This window comes from Danio rerio, chromosome 8 (genome assembly GCF_052040795.2).
Source record: "Danio rerio strain M-AB ecotype USA chromosome 8, GRCz13ab, whole genome shotgun sequence".
NCBI classification, from domain to species: domain Eukaryota; kingdom Metazoa; phylum Chordata; class Actinopteri; order Cypriniformes; family Danionidae; genus Danio; species Danio rerio.
Window position 1 is genome coordinate 11041821 of NC_141028.1, and position 20926 is coordinate 11062746.

Sequence of the window (20926 nt, forward strand, 5' to 3'; positions counted from 1 at the left end):
CATATAGTAATAAACTGTGAATATGTTGCAGTGCTGTTATTATTACTGTTATTGTTTTTTAAATATAGCTCACTTGGCGTGCTAAAAGAGATTGTTCAACCAAAAATGAATGTTTTTTTTTATGACCCAATTTCATTTCAAACTCATTCATTCCTTTTCTTTTTTAGTTTCTTTTTTTAATCAGAGGTCACCACAGTGGAATGAACTGCCGACTTATGCAGCATATGTTTTACAGAGCGGATGTACTTCCAGCCGCAACCCTAACACATGGAAACACCCACATACTCTTGCAATTACACACATGCATTATGGCCAATTTAGCTTATTCAATTGACCTATTCTACATCTTCAGACTGTGCGAACACCCACATGAACACGAGAACATGCAAACTCCACACAGAAATGCCAACTGACCCAGCCGGGGCATAAACCAGTGACATTCTTGCTGTAAGGCGATCATGAACGTCTAATGTTACAGGTTACGTTGTCTGGACGTTACCACTATCACATCTATCAGATGTTGCATTTTGGTTGCCATATCTGATGAAAAATGCCAATATTTGACGTCAACATGACATTAAAGATTTTGACTCGACATTGAATTTTGGACAACCTAAAATCAACCAAATATCAACGTCATTTGACATCGTAACTGGACACCAAAACAACAATGTCCTTAGATGCTGGCTAGACATGTAATTTTGGTCACCTACCCTCAAGGCTAAATCTAACCTAATATTAATGTATTTTGTTGTGTGTCTGCTGGGCAATAATAATTAAATGTACTACAGAATGTTACGTTTACACACATCCAAAAATGACATGTAAATGCGTCAGCTTTTTATAGCGTAATACTACTCTTGAGTACTTATGAAAGGTACTCATACTTCGAGTAATAGTTACAACAGATACTTTTACTCGCACTACATTTTTAGGCAAGTAATAGTACTTTTTTTTTAAGTAAGATTTTTCAGTACTCTTTCCACCACTAATTATCTGCTAATTAATAACCACCTCATGTGGAACTCTGAATCTGCATCTCATTTCGGAGGCTGTCTACCAGAGGTCACATTTCTGTAACGGATACACACTTCCTGACCGAATAAATCAAATACGCTGTTTTCCATCAAGGCAACTTGAGGTGCTGAAATATAATTGGCTAAACTGGCAGGGGGCGGGACCAAAAAAACCAAAACAAAGACAGCCGTTCCAGCTCGTACAGTAACTCCTATTTTCAAAGCAGAATATCTGACTTCAGCATTGTTTTTCAGATAAACAAAAATATTTACATAGCATGTTTCTTAAATATCTGCAAACAAGAGTCAAAAACTTACATACACCCAAGTTTAACGGTTTCTTTGAATTAAAGTTTTTTTAAAAGTTCTTTTTAGAGCAAAAAATTGGTTTGAAATTAATCCACGCCAAAGACTTCGAAAAAATCGATGCGCTCCGGACGCATGAGCATTAGAGTTATATAATGAAAAACTGACAATGATTGACGTGTGTCGTCACAGCCCAGTATAAGCCAGCTGAGATCAAGCAGGAGGATTGTGCCTGTCAAAGCACATTTCGCTCGTTAGGTTATTAATCATGCAAAAAAATTTCCAATCACAAAGGACGTTCAGTAGACAGTGCCGTCTTCCCTTCTCCCGAACAAATCCAGAGAGTATTAATGCTTTTAAGGGAACAAAAATGGATTGCGCTCTCAAATCAATGTTCGAGTGACAAATGAAACCCCAGAAAAATATGAAAAGAGGAATGGAAAAAAGGCAGAGAGAGGGGGGAGTGAGTGAAAAACTGTAGCCGGGAAGAACTGTGAAACCGTGACCTATTCAAAAGGATAATTTGCAAAGATCTGTCATGTCTTGATGGAAAAGCTAAGCACATTAATTTAAGACGCCCCTATTTTTTTCCCTTGCTGTGGTTTAAGGAGAGAGAGAGAGAGCGAGACGTAGAGTAGGGGATTTGCCATAGTCAGGGATTACGAGAGAGAGCCTTTGATGGTTTCAATTATTAGCCAGAGTTTGCACACTCAGAGGAGGGCGACATCAAAGGGTGTGGGCGATTAGCACACTCCGAACTTCGAGGCGGACGGGCGCTAATCTTTAAGGTGACACCAAACATATTGTTGGCTCTCCGATCCAGATTCAGGCATGTCAGGACGCAGCTAGTAGGTTAATTAGACCTGCGACCTTTGGCGAGGACAACTGGCACACTGAAGTGTCTCGGCACACACACACCTTGATCTGGTGAGCTCGGTGTCCCTCACACACACGAGACTCTTATGTAAACACAGATGAGCTGGTGCTGCTATAAAACATAAGGGGATTTTGCACACATAAGAGTCAGGAAGAACTAGAGAAGGTGCTGGCTGACAGAAAAAAAATTAGCATGGGATTTTCCTGATTCATCATGTTCAATGATAACGACTGTCCTGGAGAGCTTAAATGGCCACATCTGAATAGACGCGAATGAGGTCTTATTATGTCCTTTTTATAAGGTGTGTTGGTTTTGACAGAATGTGTCAGCTAAAAATACCTCAAGGATCCTTTATTATTTCATGTTGTAAATGCCTCAATTTTACTTTAATGTCTTAAAGTAGGGCTATTCAATTAGTTTGTCATGGGGGCCGGTTCATGAAAAGCATCCCAAACGAAGGGGCGGAGATATATAACTTGCCATATGAGTGATGACACAACAGCATATGAGCCTATATGCTGTATATTTTTGCTCCTTAAGACACCCACTTTGGCTTTTTCTACATTAAAATGTTACTTGTATTTTGAAACTACATAATATCAGTGCATTGTACAATAGCCTTTTTTTTTTTTTTTTACAAACATTCATATGTTGTTTTTCAGAGAACAACAAAAGCAGTGCATTGCTGAAGTAGGCTTCTTCTACATTCATAACCATTAATATGTTATGTTTTAACTGCATAACAATAGGGATGCAAAAATTATAGATTTTGGTTGTACAATTATATAGTCTGAAGAATAATCATGGTTTCACTGTTATCACGTCTAATGTAAATTCAAGCATTATATTAGGTAAGTAGCTATTAAGATTAAATGTTGTTGCCATCTGCATTCATGCATATAATCATTTTAATAATAATTCGTCTAACATATCTTTTGTTTACATTGCATTGAAAGGCACGCACAACTCTCACCGTCAGATGTTTTATACTGTGCGCGCCCAGAAAGACGCAAGCGCGTCGATCCGCTGGCGCCCGCATATTGTCATGTATTCTTACATTAGAAATAACAAACTAGCAAGCGGAAAAGACGTGATATGGGAACGGCCACTGCTATAGTTAATCCTGTGTGCGTGCGTATTAGCCTCAGTGTACTTCAAACTTAAAACTCGCGCACAGGCAACTTGGCATTTTGCAGCCGTTTCGTTTCGTTCTGTGCAACAGAAATGCGGCTTAGAGAAGACTTTACGATTAATAAACTGTGATGAATTAAAGCGCAGTTAATAGTGGAATCGACTAATCATTGCATCCCTATTAACGATATCAGTGCATTGTACGAATAGCCTTTTCTACAAACATGTTTTCGGCTGCCCGCCCCGCACCACTCGATTATGATGACTCACGCTCTGTGCAGCCTTTAACTGCAGCTCGTGCTGTTATTGAACAGACGCACGTAACTTCATAACTATAATGGCCGTTTGTCGACTGAACTAAATTTATTCTTGATGTCTTGGTCACACTGTTTAGAGGGCCGGAATAAAGTGCCTCGGGGGCCAGATTCGGCCCGCGGGCTGCCAATTGAATAGCCCTGCCCTAAAGGTTTAAAGGCAGAGTATGTAAATTTTGCTGCTCGAAGGTGAATATTAACAACAAACAATGGGTGTATCTTGATAATAGCGTGACTTAGGAACAATCCCAATTCTAACTCTTAGCCCTTTCACTTAACCCGACCCCTTCTTACACGTGAAGGAATAGGGGTGTCCCAATTCTCTTTATCTTGAAGGCGTAGGGCTAAGGGGAAGGGCTAGATACCCCTTAAAAAGGAGATTTGTTAGGACCACACTTGAAACCAAAAAGTATGAAAATTTCCCACAATACACAGCTACAACAGCAGCATGGCTTCCACAGAAGTAAGGAGATGCACAAATTAGTATTTTTTTCATTATTAAGAATTTTTACAACAAACAAGAACATGTTTTAATACACTCATAATGGCGTTTGTGTTTTACCGTCATGCTTTAAAAAAACGCTAAAATAAAAACTTTCGCTATCTATAATCTACAATAATAACTCCTGTACAGCTGTCCCACAACATACTTTTTACAGTGTCTGCTATAATATTAATGTTGTTTTTGGTGTATTTACATACATAAATATGGCCATGGTGTAAATACACAATACAGTTATGATCATATTGCCTCATTATATCATTATGATAACATGATATCATTTCCTTCAGTGATTTCCTGAAGATAAATACCCAAAAAAAACAACAAAAAAAAAACAATACAACTAGAATAACTACAGCAGTCGTGATCGTCAATCTCATATGGAGTAAGAGATCGCGATGACATGTTTTGAGCAGGACATGTAGGTCTTTCCCATATGTTAGGGGTAAATTTTGAAGCCCTTCCATCTCACACTCTGTTTCAAGGGCCAAAGGGAAGGGTTACAAAAATAGAACTGGAATAGGGCCTAAATGTCAAATGTGAAAGCAAAGAAAGGCAAAGTAAAAGTATGGCAAAGTAAAGCCGTCAAAATGAAAGAGCTCTGAAGCCATAGGGTAAATGCAGTTGGATTTTTATTTTTCAGTAACCCAGTTCAGGTGCTTCTCGTTAACTGTTTGCCGTTACAAAATCACAGCATTTAAGATCTGTTTTATTTAAAAATCAGTAATCTTCACTGCCTAATCAATCAATCTATCCATCCATCCATCCATTCATTTATCAATATATATATATATATATATATATATATATATATATATATATATATATATATATATATATATATATAAACTATATCTCAATGGAATCATCAACGCATCAATGTGAGTTGTTTACTAGTACTATATTTTGTATTCAATCAATATCTATCTTTAGTATTGCATCTCACAACGTAATAAATTAACATTGACATTAACATTATTTTTGATTAAATAACTTTTAAATAACTTTAATATATTTTTAAATAATATAATATAATATAATATAATATAATATAATATAATATAATATAATATAATATAATTTCCCAGTACTGTTGTGGCTGGAAGGTCATCCGCTGCGTAAAACATATGCTACAACATTTGGCAGTTATTTTGCTATGGACACTGACAAAAAAGGGACTAAGATGAAGGAAAATTAATTAACGAATAATATAATATATTAATAAAACAGTTTTTGTAATTTGTAATTGCATAATCATTGCTCATTTCAAGTCAGTGTGGAGTGGACACTGCGCAGTTAGCAGTATGCTGGTGTTCCTTCCTTTCCAGGCCCAGCCATAATTAGCCCTCATTAATCAGACACTTTTATCCTTACAGTACATTTACTACGGGGACATCCCCCCTGGAGTAACCTGACGTTAAGTGCCTCGCACAACAGCGAAAGCTCATGGGTCTTGCAGGGTTTTTAACGACTTCGCCACACCAGCCGAAAAAGCACCACTATCTCGTTCCTGATGTTGCAATAACACCAATTAAGCCATTTATAAAGTATCTTAAAAATGATCAGCCAACCACGTGCAGCCAGCAGGAAATATCACTGCATCTCCAACTCCAAACACAGCAAGTACAACACAATTCATCAAACGGGAAGACATTTGGTGGATAGGCCAATTATACCCTTAGCCTCTGATAAATGGTTTTATTTCTCTGCGTCATTTACAGACCGCGTGTGCTAATGTTTTATACAGACCTACGGTTATATTCTGCCCTTTTCCTTATTATGCTGAAGGCCGTACGAGGGACTGGACACTTACTGGAAGGTACATTAACTAAGTGCGCAGAGATAATGATTTTTTCCTACTGCCCTACAAGAAGACATTAATTGATAAATGAGAGCTATCTCCTTAGCAATTTTATGCTTTCAGCACTGAGCTTATTGGAGCACAAATATACTCCATGATATTTATCATTTAGTTTTCAAACGACAAAATAATTAATCACCGGACCTCATTACAGAAATGGGAAAAACATGAAAACATGATGGCCATGGGATGAAAAAAAAAAAAAAACGTCATTGCAGAAAATGGGCTCTTATTAAAAAAAAAAAGAAAAAAAAGTTTGTAAAAGCATTCTCATTTAAACTCAGCGTCATGACTAAATTCAAGAACGATTTACACAAAATACTAAAAAAAAAAAAAAACATCAACCAAAAAACCTATTTGTGTTTTCTGAATATTTTTGTGTGACCCTGCAGCAAAGGACATCCAAACACAACTATTTATAAAGCATCTGTACTTCTACCAAGGTTTTAACTCATAGCAGCCCTCACTTTCTTTGTTAAGCGAGAGACTAAAATTGAAGATGTGTTTTCATTTCAGATGGAGAGTAGATTTACTAAACAAGAACGAAGAAAAGTGACAAAAGTTTCCACCTGGTATTAACATGTTCAGATGTGTCTCTGGAATCAGGGTATCTTCTGTCTAATCCATATCCGTTTTCAAACAAAAAGAAAGGAAAATGAAGAAAACGGCCGTTCTTCTGTTTTTTATTGGCTCACAAAAATTGAAAAAATAAATTTTGTCTCCATTTCTTTTTTTTTTATTTAGAGTAGGAAAATGGATAAACGACTTCAAAATTCATTGCACACATGTAGGCAGTGCTGAAACACCAACTTTCCTTAGATTGGTTAACCAAATCTGAGCTTGTGACGTAGCCCTCAAAATAAGAGCCCTCTGTGGACAAGCACCCAGGCTTTTAACTATTATTATTATTTAATTATATATATATATATATATATATATATATATATATATATATATATATATATATATATATATATATATATATATATATATAAACTAAGTTCACATAATTCTGTCATTTGATCAATTAGCAGGCTTACATCAATGACTACATCTTTGACGCACACACTGTCGGAGAAATTAAAATGGTCGTGCCCAGCTGTGTCTGGTTCTCTCAATGTTTTTTTCTTCACTCCTATCAGGTGAAGTTTTTTTCCCTCTCCGCTGTCGCCACTGGCCCGCATGGTTCAGGATTGGTAGAGCTACGCATCGATGAATTTGCTCTTCAGTGTTTGAACTCTCAGTAATGATTTTAAATCACACTGAACTGAGCTAAACTGAACTGAACTGAACTTAAACACTAAAATCTGAACTACCCTGTTCCAGTTACTATGACCATTTATGTGAAGCTGCTTTCACACAATCTACATTGTAAAAGCGCTATGCAAATAAAGCTGAATTGAATTGAACTGTAAAGCTATAAATTATAAACGTATAAACGGGCTACGTCATGATCTCAGATTTGAGCTCTAATATGTCCTCCAAGGCTTCAGTTCATGGCACCAGTTAAACACCGTGGGGACGCTTTCCTGCTTCAGCCTATGTAACCTGGTGAGCGATTAAACACTGCAGTCCTCTGTAGCACACCCTTGTGTTGTCTGTAATAGTGTTGTCCCAGTACCGAAGTTTTAAAACCGGCTAACATTAAAGCGCCGCTGAGCGCGGATGACTCGACTGATCTTCACGGCTGCTTCGCACTCCAGTCTCAGAGTATCTGTGTTTGCACTCAGTTTACCGCTCTTCACCCAGTACAAACACAGACACACAGAGACTGGAGTGCGAAGCAGATGTGAAGATCAGTCGAGTCATCAAGCAGATCGCTCGGCTCTTCTGTGTTTGTGCTAAGTAAACAGCGGTGGGTGAACTGATGACCTTGTCAGCCAATCACAAGCATTTCTGTCGAGCACGTGAACACAATGGTGAATCAGCACTGTTTTAAGAAAGCCATCAACAGTGCCTTAAATGTTAGAGCAAAATTGCTGTTTTTTTTTTATATTCATTATCGTGGCAAGTCTAATATAGTGAAAGAATCAGTTCCTTAACTCAATTTTGATAAATGGCATCTAAAACGTGTGTTTGGGAAAGAAAACGTTAGCTAACTAGTGCCGTTTCCCTTAACTTAGCTGAAAATGAGCTCTGATATTCCTTTTCATTTTCACTATTCATTCAGTACGGACCTTCGGGTCACTCGGAAGCCAGTGGAATAATACATTTGAGTCACTTTACCTTCGCTGAAAAGATATAAAGCCAAGAACACAACGTTCCTATGCAACTCCCAACAATACTTCCGGGTTTCTTCCCAACGCAGCCTCGATTTCGCTTTTAAAAATGGCAGCCGCCTGAATTCAGTCTATTGCTGTTTTACCCCATGTTCGAGAATAACAATAAAAATAGCCCACATATTAACCTTTATTTTATATCTACAGAATCGTGAGAAAATCGTGATCTTTATTTTAGGCAAAAAAAAAAAATTGTGATTCTCGTTTTAGCCAGAATCGTGCAGCTCTATTGTTCACCCCTACTCTCTATATGACACCATACAGCAATCATACTACAGTAGCCTGGGAAATTGCACACTCTGCATCTTTAATTTCAAACTGAGTACGCTGAGGCATTCACACTGATTTCAAGGTACAACCTTCATTTATTTTGTGGCTATGGGCCAGTGGATCTGTGGGGATGGTCGGGGTCCTTCAACAGCACCTGTAGTTGCGTTGATACTTAGCTTAAGGACTACGCGGGGGAGAGATTTGGCAATGGCTTCTTTCAGGCTACGGTTCATTGACTCCACCATGACAGAACTTGGAGTGCGATAAGAGCGTCAGAGTCCTGCAGGACCCCAGAGTTGCTCTCTCAACTGCATCCAGTGTTTAAGAAACGCTCACGCTCGCTTACTAATGCCAGGATTTAGAGGTCAAGGCACCATAACTGTTGTTACCGTATTTAAAGCTAAGCTCTTGTTCTTAATATCTCACAATAATATGCATGCAGGGTCGCTTTGAATAAACACCCAAGTGATAATGCTCTTGCTTCTGAAGACTAAACACTTACTGTTGAAATAATCATTTAGTCAGGGTGTCAAAGTGGTGTGAATAATAAACTGGATGTGGGTTGTTCTTGAGAAGCCTCAAATCAATACTAAATGCAGCTATAAAAGTAAATTATGTTCCTGATAAATCAAAAATAAATTAAAAACCTAAAACGTTCAACCAATGACTGTAAAAAATATGGACGACGCGACAGCCCCTTTTCCCATTGAACGCTTTGAGGGCAAAACGCCTGCTTGACGGGCACAAACTGTCGCAAAAGACTGCTGAAATTGGAGCCAGACATGCGCAGAAGGATTGTCTGATGGAGCCAGAGGAGGAGCCGCGAAAATGAGCAGAGTCGAGCTTCCAATCAAACGCTTTATGTAAAATCAACTACGCCCCCCGAACTTCTCAGCATGCGTTTGCTGTCATATCAACACAAATGGATGTAATAACGTTAACAAATATGAGGGTTTTTTTATATTCAATCGCGCCAGCTCCAGGCCGCAACACATAACTTACTCGCGGCGTCGCGGGCTGATTCCGGCTCGCATGCGGCAGCGCCTGCTCGCTCGGCCGCCGCATCTGGCTCGATTGACTCGGGCTGGAATTGGGTAGTGAGTCCAGGCATCCGGAGTAGGTCCAGCAGAGGTAACATTAGTCAGTCTGAGCTCTAAGAGATAAGTCTCCGGCAGGCGAGAATCTAGCCGGAACTGTGTTTTGCTATCTGGGTGGCTAGGCGTGTATCAGCAAACTAATAAAGCCCGAAAAAAGCCCTGAACTTAGCAAATAAACAGTGTTCCACCAGGATCATGTATGTCAGAAACTATAGTTAACTGCTGAACTCATTTTGTCATGGTAAAATAACACAGAAATCGAATAATAACATTTCAGTCTACTTCAGTCTCCTGCCGAAGCTCAGACGCCGCACTTTGAGAAACTGTCAATCACAGCTGTCAATCACGATGACACGCCCAGCATTAAATTACTGCTAAAAACAAACTGTTTACAAAAATGAAGATCTGCACCTATTTCAGCACAATAACCAGTGCCTTAATCGACCAGAACTATCTTTCGGGACATTTTATTGCAAGTGTAATATTTTTTTTTATTTGGGCTCAAGTCTCCTTCATTAACACGGAGGAGGCGGGCTTTATGACTTGTACTGCAGCCAGCCCCCAGGGGGCGATCTAACGGCCGAGACCCTCACTCAAACGTAGGCTTGCGGCACACTTGCGTTCAACACAATAAAAACATAGCCAGAGATTACGGTTGCCAGTCATGTATGAAAGGGATAACTATGGGTAAAGTAGCAACATGTGCTACTGACTAATACACAAGGGTTGCCAGATTAAAGACAGCAACAGAAATGAGCATTACTGATAGTGTGCTCTTAGCTGTCTTCATCTCTAAAGGATATCATCTTCATCTCATAAAGCTTTTTATATGAATAGCGATTGTTGGGTTAGCGTCTGAGACTAACTATAAGTTATTTTGGCGTTTTTATCTTTTTCAGTGCTCCATGCCTCCAAACTGATGCATATAAAAGTTTGTTCACATAATGTTCTATCAATAAGAGTGCTGTAATTATTTTATAATATGCGACAATACGAGAGGTGTCAGCTAAATGAATCAATATGTGCCATTTTGAATAAAAAAAAATGCATTTATTCATTATATCAATGAATACCTGATGCTAATTTGATTGTTATTTCTTAAAAATATGCATGTTAAACTAGTTTAAATGTTTGTAATAGTGTTTAAAAAAACTGCATTTCAAATTAAACCTGCGCTGTATTTATCACAAATAAATGGCATGCTGTGTAAACACTTTTGACTTTTTACAGGATGTAAATTAATGAAATATAAATCCCAACAAAATATAATCCCAAGGCATGGTAAATATTTAGGAAAAAACTAAACAATTTAACACATCATGTTGAGTTAAATCAACAACTCAAATCAACATGTTTAGTAAAACAACCTACATTATGGTAATTGGGTACATAACATGAACCCCATCAAAACATCTCAAACGTAGTGACTTTCAACTCAATGTTTAATTTAAGAGTGTGTAGAATATTTGCACACTTTCAGTGTTGCCAGATTGGGCAGTTTACCACCTAATTGGGTGGTTTTGAATTAAATTTTTTGCGGGTAAAAAATGGCATTGGCGTGTTGTCAAAATTTGGGCAGTTTTGAAACATATGCAACTTATTTAGCAAAACAGTTGTGTACTCCTACTCCATTCAGTTAGTAGTAACCAGTGCATAGGACAAACTTTGTTGGCCCATCTGCAGGAGTAGGTTAAGAAAAGTTGTATAAAAATCTGACTAAGTAGACAAATCCAACTCCCCTTCGCGTGCAAGTGCCTGCAGTTGAACTCACAGCGGTTTATCATAACACTTATTGATCATTTTTTCTGCAATTGACAGCAAGAAAATAAACGTAGAAGCGTTGCCTATTGACAAGCAGCGCCCAATTATGTTCAAAATAATTTAAAACGCCAAATAGGATGAATTTACACCCCATTTCAAAAGTAAAACATACTCTAATAGGTAGAGTCTTCTATACATTAAGTGCAGTGTGTGAGTGAGAGTAGGACAGTGTTTCGATGTGATCCAGTTATGTTCTGGTCTGTGACTGCTGGTGTTGGTTGCTGTATGATTAAAATTACGACAGTTAAACTAACTAGGTTAATTTAGATTTAATCAATAAAAATTAATGAACTATTAATTTAATATTTTGGACGAGTTTTTGAAAAAGACTGCTAAAGTTATATCTGGCAACACTGCACACTTTATTGAACTCATCTCCATTGCTACAACTGGCAACCCATGTTTCTATTGGGCATTGGAAACCTGTTTGCTAAATATTGCTAACATTATATAGGCTATAATTTTTGCATTTCCTATAAAATAAATCATAAAATTTATAACATAGCACCTGGGGTTCACACGCTATTAAGTGAAAATGACCTAAACAGAGCAAAACTGACAACTTGCTGCTGCTAATGTGAATGTTATTCATGTAACTTACAAAGACGAGACAAAAAAAGTGCGTCATCCAGCGGTTCAGATCCAGTCATTGTCTCGTAGTTTTGTTGCTGTCCATTCAGTTAGTTAGTTAGTTAAGGAAACGGAAAAATCCGCCGCCGATTTCAAAGACGTCGACATAACGTGTCGTGGATATAAGCGGGTATCGCGAGAACGGATGATGGACAACATGAACAGGAGAGATTTGCCATATACAGTTCCCTACGCCAACATACACAAAAGAGAGGTTAGTTTCTTACATTACTCTGCACAAATCTCACACAAAGAAAATATAAAGATTATGATACATAGTTAAAATTATTCTGAGTATAGGTAAGTCCATATTGACTGCATTGCTTTTCCCTCAGACACTACACAATATAGGCCAAGTTTGAAATCAATAAATATTGTTTATTCTTGTTGGCTTTTAGTTCTGTAGAGGAGCGTAAACTATAATAGCTCTGTTTGAAAATCATGTAGGCTACATCATATCATATGTAGGCTATACCCCAATGCAGACTACTACATTTAAATAGAGAATGGGAATGTATTGCCACAGTGCAATGCATTCTGGGAACGTGAGAGGCAGGAACCTGGATCTCATTGATCTCTGTAGGTTTATTGTATCATAAATACACTGATTTGCAATAAAGTGTAAGTGCTCACACCAAAAATAAAGAAGAAATATGGAAGTGTTTCCTTGTGGCAGCTCATTGATATCCTGTCACTTACGGATAAGCTGGTTCATTTATTTGATCCGCTCCCTCTGCATCTGTGCTCGGCTTCTCTAGTTCCACTCTAAACAGTGTTTTTTCATCAACTTTTTTTAATGGCGATTTGCATTGGTTTACATTGTGCACTCCTGAGCATGTCCCAAAACATGATGGAACTTAACAGATTAACCATCTCTATTTGAACTTGACTTAAAATCTTTTAAAAAAGTGTTCTATCCAGTAGGCTATGAATACATGAAATTACATCCACCATTTTGTCATTAACACATAAGCAATTCCACCCTTTTCCTGTATTAATTGCCTACTGTTTTACAAAAATTATGAATTTGGGCATACTACTGGGCTCAATTATGCACAATTAGTTTATAAAGGAGGCCTACATGATTTCAGACAGGTACAGACCAGTGTTTAGAGCTGCAGTAACACACACATAATGAACAGAAGTATGTAATATGTCAAGATTTGATTTGTCAAAAAAGCTTCATATTACAAAGTAATATATACATATTAGCATAAATACATGTTAATATAAAGACAATAACTCACAATAGCTTTCCCAGAGATGGGTTGCGGCTGGAACTGCTCTGCTGCGTAAAAACGTGCTGGATAAGTTGGTGGTTCATTCTGCTGTGGCGACCCCAGATTAATAAAGGGACTAAGCCGACAAGAAAATGAATGAATGAATGAACTCACAATAGCATCATTAGTGGCTAAGGAATCAAATTTGAAGTTAGTCTGTAAAAGTAAGTTGAATGCATTGAACATGACAGTTCCCTGTACTCAAATGGCCTCCACCGTCACCAGATCTCAATCCAATAGAGCACCTTGTTATAGTTTAATTAAACAGAGGCTCAAGGAATGTCAAGGTCCATATAATCTTCGTCCAATACACATCCATGTAGAAACTGAGTGGCCAAACAGAACCTACTGTAATTATTCTTGTAGTCTGTCAATGTTAAAGTCTATTTTTATGATTGCTACTGCCCTGCCTTTGACACGGTGATTTAATATTCAATTGTCCTTGCAACTGGAAAAGGTTCATTGCCTGTAGTTTGCGTGAGCAGCCGAAAGCTTAATTCCCTGCATGACCTGAATGGAAATATTTCACAGAAACATTCATGGCACTCGCACAAAATGTCACTCTTTCATATCTCCCTCCTGCGATTTACAATAATTGTTTGTGAAGCTCATTTCATGAATTAGACTGGAATGCCTTTGATGGCGGGCAGAATGCGGTGCTCTTATTAAGATTGAGCGAGAATACCTGTGACAAGCGACTTTTTAAAATGCAATTACCTAATTGGATGCAACCGTCCTGCTAATTGTAATATGAGTAGGCAAATCTGTCATCAGACAAGAATTGCTGGCTGGTCATCATCATTGTGGGGCATCTGTTCCCCTGCTGCTGTTCAGAAACCATGCTGGGGACTTTACTTTTAAAATAGAGATTTGCAGTAGCAAAGCAAGGCAGTATTGCATATTTTCTACAAGATTTTTCAACGCAGTAACTTTTGATCAATGTCGATAAAATAAAGTTAAAATAAGCTAAGATTCAAAGTGTTTGTTGTCAAATGAACAGTAATGAATCAGCTTTGCTGTACATGAAATTCTCACTTTGGTTTAAGGTATATTAAAATAAATAATTATTTAGCTTAAGGGGCAATTGGAAGTGCAAAAAAAGTAAACATCAGTATGAACTACAAATAAATAAGTAAAAAAGTGTGCAATATTGGCCTATAGCTAATTTTCTCTTTCACTGGTCATATATACACAAATGTGTAAATAATACATTAATGTGTAATTGTCTAAGGCCCCGTTTACACTGTCAGGTCTTGATGCCTAATTTCGATTGGTTGCCTATATATGATTTCTTTGCCTGTCCGTTTACACGTTCTTTTATTTGTGACCCATATCTCCTTCATGTGTTGACACTTGCCATACAATTTACAACGTCACGCATGCGTAAAGGTGGGTTCTAGCATCTGCGCCACACTAGCCACGATGGAAGAAATTGTGTTGCTTTTAGCTTTGCGAAATATGTGAAGTTTGCCCAACTTTAAAATCTTATTGAGGCGGAGAAGGAGGGAAAGAGTCGTCATTGTAGCTTGCACCTATGGTTTATATATGGTGTCCTCCACCATTTAGAGGAATTACAAGAGAGATCTCAGATAAGAGAATTGTAAAAATTAGGCCAAAAATGGTAAAACTAAGTGTGTTCTTTTAAAAACATGAAGAAAAAAATCCTATACTGATCCCAAACCGCTACAGTATAATATTCTAATTAAATGTGTAAATAATAGATTAATGTGTAATGGTCTAAATTATTGAGATGAGCAGGAACAATGAATTCAATGGATAAATTATAAAAATATGCAAGTTAGATAATTTAAATGAAAAATACATATATTATTAGAGTTTTTTAACCCTTATGTATAGGACGGTGTAGAGTCGAGACAAAGACCGGATTAGCAAAAGACCTCAAGCTGGGAATTGAACTTGGGTCACCATGAGCGCCTCAGTTCTGTGTCGACACACTAACCACTAGTCTATTTATATTTAACCAACTGGGTGACCGATATTGCAGTCCAAATTAAAAATATTAAATCATTTTTTTTTTTATTCAGCACCCCTAATGACATTGCAGGTTGGCAAATTAATCGCACAAACTGGAACATGTGTGCCTGATGATGAGCCCTACAATGGAAGCTGCTTAGCTAATGTCTAGATTTGTAAAATTTATATTATTTGACAATTAAAAACCACCTCATTTTTATAACTTTGAATCTTCATCATATTTTGAAGGTTGCTAATGTCCTCCAAAAGTCGCATTTTTAGCCACTCCTACATATATTGAGGTAGACTTCATGCCTAAAATGAAATATGCTGTGTTTTCTGTCAAGGCAACTTGGTTGTTGAAATATAATTGGTTAAACTTGCAGTGGGTGGGTTATAGAGACCAAAACAAAGACAAACTTTCCGACACAGAACACACGTTGACAAATCAGAATTACTGACTTCAGCATTGTTTTTCAGATAAACAAGTATGTTTACTTAGCATGTTTTTGAAATATCTGCAAACATAGTTGGTACTTTGATGTTTTAGGAGAGTCGAAAACTTACAGCACCTTTAACTGTGATTAATTGTGGTTATTCGGAACTCTAACAAACACATTTGTTAAATGTGTAGTTAAAATAAGCTGAAACAACACAATTTTGTGGCTTTTTGGGGACAACTTAATTGTTTTATGTTCAATCCACTTAAATTTGCAAAAACTAATAATTTAACTTTTTTCATGTTCTCCCAACACAAAAAATCGATTGTGTGGAACTCAGCATTTTTTGTGTACCAAATATAGATGTAATAACATAATTGTTATTGCGTCTGAAAATGAATATAAATGTCTGAAAGCATGCCAGCTTCAGATTCAAGTATAACATATGCAAAATAAAAACAGTGATTATACAAAAATTGCTACATATTTTAAAAAATTAAAGAGTTCTTGTTGACAAATTGGGTAAAGTGTGGAGGATGATGATTTCAAATGGTATTTAATTAGTATTTTGGAGCACCGTGATCTTCAGATAGAGTTTTTAATGCGTCATCAAATTAGTTTGATATAAATATGCCCGGCACATTATTATTATTTTTTTGTCTTTATTATTCTGAAAAACATTTCATGATGTTCCTTCTCTGAATCATGCTAGAAATGTACGGTAGTATGATTTGTTTTTTCTCAGGAAAAAATGGTTCATGCACACTCATTATAATTAACTCTAATTAAATCAACATTTAATACCTAATATAAAAAAAACTGACCATACAAGCAAAATATATGAAAAAAAATAAAATGTTATATAAATATATGTTTTTCAGATAATACAAAGTTTTTAAGCATATTTCATATTATGATGTCATCTTAACTATTAAAATTACAATCCTCCTAAAAAGTATACCATTCCAAAGTCCTGCTTATAAGGGTCGACCATCATTTATCACAAAATCAATGAAGCAAGAATGAGGAGGAGACTGCGGAGAGAGAGAGCAAGAGAAACTCAGCTAAATCAATGAAATGCAAAATATCTGAAACGGCCGAGCAGCCAGAGGTTGTCCAAGAGATGTTACTGGAAGACAGACGGGCCGTTTTTAATTTTCCAGAGTGGTTCCAAAGCAGTGTCTGACGCCTCTGGATTGGGATTAAATTAGACGTCTGATGATGGAGTGCGACGGTAGAGAGTCCCTGACCTCTTCTACCCCCGACAGGTCTGAAATCTGGCTCTGAATAAACAGAGGGATAGCAAAAGTAGCCAGGAACCATCTCAAATGTGCCCTTGGAAGAAGAGCCTCCATACATCCGTCCTGAATGCAAAGTGTAGCAAAGCAGACGGTTTTTATTGAGATGAACCTCTTCTGCTTTCAGGATTATAACCGGGGTCATGATTTCTCCTCTTGGTCACTTGGGCTGCTTCGATCACATCGTCTGGAGTGTTTCGTGAATAATTTATCAACATTATATCTACTCCTGTGAACCGATGGTGTGCTTTTAAACATGTACACTCAGTAGGTGCTGCAAAATAGGATGGGGGTTTAGTCTAGTCAAACTTTTTACCCGCCTGTGAGCTGAAATGAGTGCTTTAAAAGTCTGGAGTCTCATGTTTGGAAAAGGAATACATTTTTTAATGAGCAAGAATGCATTATTTGTCACATTACATTTAATGCTATATTAAATTATAATTCTGCTCCAAATGAATGCTGTTTGAACTTCCTATAATCCTGAAATTACATTTTTACGCTTTTCCACAAAAAATAAATAAATCAATCAATAAAATACTGATGTAAAATGTTTTATTGTTACTGTTAAAATTGCATATGCAATGGTCGGACCGGAAATAATAAAATATAATAGAAAAAAAGAATAATAGTAAAATATATTTGCATTTATGAACATAAAGCAGACTAAATAGGCAGACATTTGAACTATAAATGCACCAAAATGAAAATTTTGGGACAAACTCAAAAGATCCACACGGCAAAAAGTGCTAGGTTCCACAAAATTCATTGAAGTTGTCCCAACACAAACAGATTAAGTTAAAATGTAATAGTTTTGTTTAAACTATTTGCTTTACAAATTTTAATGAATTGAACATAAAACAAGTAAAAAAAACTCTCAAGAATTGTGTTGTATCAGATCATTTTGACTGAGTAGTTTGAACAAGGGGCAAAACTATTTTTTGGTGAGCACTTGACCAAAAAAAAGAAACCGAACATTCTTTGTAATAACTTCATATACTGTACACTCACTGGCCACTTGTTACATAAACCTTACTAGTCCCAGGTTGGACCCCCTCTTGCCTTCAGAACTGTCTTAATCCTTTGTGGCATAGATTCAACAAGGTACTGAAAATATTCCTAAGAGATTTTAACCCATATTGACATGATGCATAGATTTGTCAGCTGCACATCAATGATGCGAATCTCCCGTTCCACCTCATCCCAAAGGTGCTCTATTTGGTTTAGGCTCCGGGGACTGTGGAGGTCAAAGTGAGCCAAGAAAATATCCCCCACACCAATTGTGGCCTCAGTTTCTTATTCTTAAGAGTGGCACCCGGAGTGGTCTTCTGCTGCTGTAGCCCATCCGCCTCAAGGTTGGATGTGTTGTGCGTTCAGAGATGCTCCTCTGCAGACCTTGGTTGTAATGAGTGGTTGTTTGGATTACTGTTGCCTTTCTATCAGCTGGAAGTGGAACCAGTCTGGCCATTCTCCTCTGACATCAACAAGGCATTTGCGCCATTTATTTTTTAATTTTTTTGGACCATTCTCTGTAAACCCTAAAGATGGTTTTGCGTGAAAATCCCAGTACATCAATAGTTTCTAAAATACTTAGACCAGCCCTTCTGACACTAACAACAATGCCACATTCAAAGTCACTTAAATCAGCTTTCTTCCCCATTCTGATGATCGCTTTGAACTGCAGCAGATCGTCTTGACCATTTCTACATGTCTAAAGGCATTAAGTTGCTGCCATGTGAATGGCTGATTAGAAATTTGTGTTAACTAGCAGGTAGACAGGTGTACCTAATAAAGTGACAGGTGAGCGTAAATAATATATAATAAAATATAAAATATAATATACATCTACATTACAATATTTATATTAAAAATAATTGTATATTTTCAATTTAACTCCATAGCTTTAATTATACTTCTAAAAAAATAAAAGTAAAAAAAAAATAAAATAATCACAATTTAGAATATGCATAAAACATGCAAAATGCTTTAAAAAATAAAAATTACTCCCGCTAAGATAACTTTAAATAGCATGAAGCTGTGACCTCGAAATTAAGAAAAATCTAATCATCCAAGTTTCAAGGCACGGTACATAATTTTCTGCCACTTGAGGGAGTGTATTCACGACAAACAAAGACTTATTTTGATGACGTAGTGACTTAATGTGGAATCTTGGGAGTTGTGATCTTCATTAAATATACAGGATTCCTGGAGAAATCATGGATGAGCTAAAGGATTCAACACTTACTATCATGGTAGTATAAAGCAAAGGAAGCCTAAAAGCAGCAGAGCTTTTATAATGCCACAGTCGCTTTCTGTTCTACCTCTCATGATCCAGTGGAGTAGCTGTATTATTATACAAAATACATCTTGGGCTTCTGTTTTAATGATGCTCTGCGTCGTCTAATAAAAAACACAACATATTACCAAACCAAAAATAGAGAGTGTATTATATGTCATTAGCAGACCATGACACTAGCTAAATGGCTTATTTTGTTAGATTTGAACATTCTTCGACACATTTGGAATAACCCAAGTGCATAAGTCAGCTAAATATACAACACTTAATGAAACAACATAGTGTGCCCAACATAACCCTTGACTGGGGAGGTTTATTTGAAATCCCCAATCTTACATATTAGCAATAATGTATTCACGCATGGCTCGGTAAACACTTCTAACTACTGAAATGACTCGATAATGAAGAATGTCGGTTCCTCCGTGCCTTAGTGTCTTAAACCCTGCCTGATTTGCATGCTGTAGGTATACGCGTTTACGAGACAAAGTGTGTCATGCGGCAGTAGTGTAGTTATGCAACGCAGGAACACATTTCACGTCCCCTCAGAATTGAGAGAGCTGGGTTAATGAGCCCCCCCATCAGTATGCATTATTTATTTAGACGCTCTGCACCCCAGAGGAGGCCTGCCTTTTGCCTGCTGCCTTTTTTCCCCCTCTCTCTCTCTCTATTTCTGTAATCCTTCCTTTTTGTTCGCCGGAGCAGCTCGTCTCTGTTTACCCCCTTCAGATGCTGCTGCACCTTCTCGACGGCATAAATAATCCACCAATGCTGCTCTGTCTTCTCCAAAATACCAGCAAAAAAGCAAGGAGAGATGCCACTGATTTGCAAACAAATGATGGAACATGTTCACAAGCAGATTGAACAGACAGATTGACGTCTTTCGCTAACAGAGGCGAAACGACGCCGGTCATCGCAGTGCTGGAATAATTGGATGTAATTCGTGCTTCGGAGAAGAACGACATGTTCCGGCTAATTCGGTGGAGCTGGAGTTTTTACTGAAATTACTCATGAAATAACTTTACAGAGAGCAGTCATTATCCGGCTAAGACCGTCATTTAGAGCGCATGGCAAAATACAGTCATTTGCCGTAACTTTAAACAGTAGCAGTCTTAGGTTCTCTGCAAAATGGAAGAGTAGCACAGCGGGATCCATCATAGTCAGCTGATAAAAGGAGTCCGCTTTATCTCTCCAGGGCTGAAGATTCGAGATGTTAGCTTGACCCGACTTATCCCTACCCCCCAAAAATAAACAAAATAAGAGCTGGCTAAGCCAAGAATATGTAAATTAGCGTTTGCATATGTATAGAGTGTTACCTGTCATTTCGTAATTACCTCAAGACTGAAGCGTGTGTCTGATCTGCTTCAGATCTTGCCCGCTGGCTGAACGCCTTTGATGTAATCACTGCTAATTAATGTAGAAGCAAACAAGACAACTTTTAACACAAGTTCGCTAGCATGCATTATAGGAAGCTAAACGACTAGGACTAGCCACACGCACCTTTGTTAAGAGTATACATTACCTGACAAAAGTCTTGTCG

The 20926-nt window shown here is 37.4% G+C and overlaps 1 long non-coding RNA gene across 2 annotated transcripts in view; it reads right to left on the reverse strand.

The window, feature by feature from the left end:
• The window catches only part of LOC147835511 (uncharacterized), a 56703-nt gene extending 44483 nt beyond the window's left edge, over positions 1–12220 (reverse strand). For both annotated transcript variants that reach the window (XR_015497576.1, XR_015497577.1), the window contains exon 1: positions 12076–12220. This is a non-coding gene — a long non-coding RNA (uncharacterized LOC147835511). The remainder of the gene's footprint in view (positions 1–12075) is intronic.
• Between the last annotated feature and the right edge of the window lie 8706 nt (positions 12221–20926).